The 2,283-nt window shown below is 42.2% G+C and overlaps 1 non-coding gene across 1 annotated transcript; it reads right to left on the bottom strand.

The window, feature by feature from the left end:
- Positions 1-1,001: 1,001 nt before the first annotated feature.
- LOC112780990 (small nucleolar RNA R71) lies at positions 1,002-1,109 on the bottom strand. Its single transcript, XR_003191792.1, has one exon. It is a non-coding gene; the product is annotated as a small nucleolar RNA R71 (small nucleolar RNA).
- Between the last annotated feature and the right edge of the window lie 1,174 nt (positions 1,110-2,283).

The raw sequence follows: 2,283 nt of genomic DNA on the forward strand, positions 1-2,283 counted from the left end.
ATAATTATTCTTAGTTTATTTTTATTGCTTTAATTTTTAATCATTTTAATTACTCGTTATCAAAACTTAATTTTTCTGAAAACCCCTAGTTAATAAAATAGCACTCTTTCCTGCAACTCGTTGGGAGACGACCTGGGACTCATACTCCCAGTATTTTATTTCTAAAATTTGTGACAATCCTTTTTAAATTGGTGAGGCAGATCTTAGCCGGTTAGGAGCTATACGTGCAACGCTGTTCTCTTAATTGAAATCTCTTAATTGGTTAACCTCTGCCAGTTCATCAATTTTTGGTGCTGTTGCCGGGGAGTTGCAATAGTGTGCTAAATTATTAATTAGTGTATATATTTTATTTTTATTTGCATATTTTATTTTTACTTCTGTTACCATGAGCGATTTGTTTTTCTCATTGAATGACGCGTTCATTGCTTGATCCGAGTTTAGTCCCATTTGATCCTGAAATTGAAAGGACTCTTTCACATATTAGACGAACTCGACGTCGGTTAGGCTCCGAGGGTGGTGAAGTGATTGTTATCGGTTCACTAGTCTCATCTGAGGGCGAATCTGAACCACCATCTGAGAGCGAAACAAGCTCCTTTACTACTGATTCAGTTAATTCACGTGCAGATACCATGGCAACACCTAGGAGAATTACCCTCTAGGAAGTTGGAGCCCCAGATTTTATACTACAGTCGTATCAAGTGCATCACCTGACTGTAGCTGCATATTTTGAACTAAAAACCGCACTGATCAACTTGATGCCCAAGTTTCATGGCTTACCTGTCCAAGAGCCTATCAAGCACCTTAGGGATTTCCAGACAGCCTGTTCTACTGTTAGACATCATAGTGCAGATGAAACTTCTATTCTGTTAACCGCTTTCCTATTTTCTCTTGAGAGAAAGGCAAGGGAGTGGTACTATTCCCAACCTGAAGCAACTGTTACCAATTCGGATACACTCAGGAGATAATTTTTGGAAAAATACTTCCCATCTGAAGTCACAGATAAACTGAGAAAAGAGATCTCCTGCATTGTTCAAGGTGAATCAGAGACTCTCTATGAATATTGGGAGCGCTTCAACAATCTCCTGGACGTATGTCCCCATCACATGATTGGTAAACTAGTATTGATCAGCTACTTCACTCAAGGCATGAACCCCCAGGATAAGACTACACTGGAAGGTGCCAGTAATGGTTCCATGAAAAAGTACAAAACCGCAGATAAAGCTTGGCAGCTGATCAGTGACTTAGCTGAGTCCACTAGGAATCACAGGCACAGGTGCAGCCATCCCAAGGCTGTTGCCGAAGTTTTCTCTAGCAAAGAGACTACTGCTCTCACCCAGAGTATATGTGAAATGACCAACCTACTGAAGCAGATGCAGTTAAATAAAAAACAAATACAACAAGCTCAGCCTTCACCACAACAAAGCCAACAGTTAGTTCCACAAAGAGTATGCGGGATCTGTGCTGATTATAGTCATTATACTGATGAATGCCCGCAGTTCCAGGAAGACAACACTGTGGCAGCCACTCACAACTTCTACGACCGCCTGAATCAAGGATACAATCAACAAGGTGGCAACTACAACTAAGGTGGCAACAATAAACATGGATGGCAGGACAACTCGAACCAAGGCTGGAGAGATAATTCTAACCATGACTGGAGGGATAACTTTAACAGAGGAGGCAGAGACAATAATGGAAACCAGAGGTGGAATAACAATAACAACAACAGATAGCAGAATCAGAACCAACCTTACAGGGCACCTCACCTAAGACAATCACAAGGACCCCAGCAAACCAACAACATGTTTCTCAGACTGCTTATTCTAATTCCTCATCAAATGACGAGATGTTCCGTTCTCTTGTGCAAGGACAACAAGACATGCAAGCGTAACTGAACTCTAGTCTGAATGGCGTGACTGTCACTTTACAAGATCTCGTCTCCCGGATGGATTCCTCACTTAATTCCACACATCAACCTTCAAGCTCTAATGGAATTCCTTCTCAACCACTGCCTAATCCCAAAGGTGGCATCAACACCATCACTTTGAGGTCTGGAACCACATTACAGGAGAGGAACCATGAGGAGCCAAACCCACCAGTACACGTGCCAGCAGAGGATGTGGTGGAAGTGGAAGATGCTGAAGAAGAAGAGGAGGTACAGGTCATAATTGAAGAAGAAGAAGCTCAACCACAGAATGAAGCCCCAAGGGATGCTGAAGCTACAAATCGCGCCCCTCCTATTCCATTTCCAAAACTTGCAAGGAAGCCCAGAAAATAGATGGA

The sequence above is a fragment of the Arachis hypogaea genome, chromosome 19 (genome assembly GCF_003086295.3).
Source record: "Arachis hypogaea cultivar Tifrunner chromosome 19, arahy.Tifrunner.gnm2.J5K5, whole genome shotgun sequence".
In the NCBI taxonomy this organism is placed as follows: domain Eukaryota; kingdom Viridiplantae; phylum Streptophyta; class Magnoliopsida; order Fabales; family Fabaceae; genus Arachis; species Arachis hypogaea.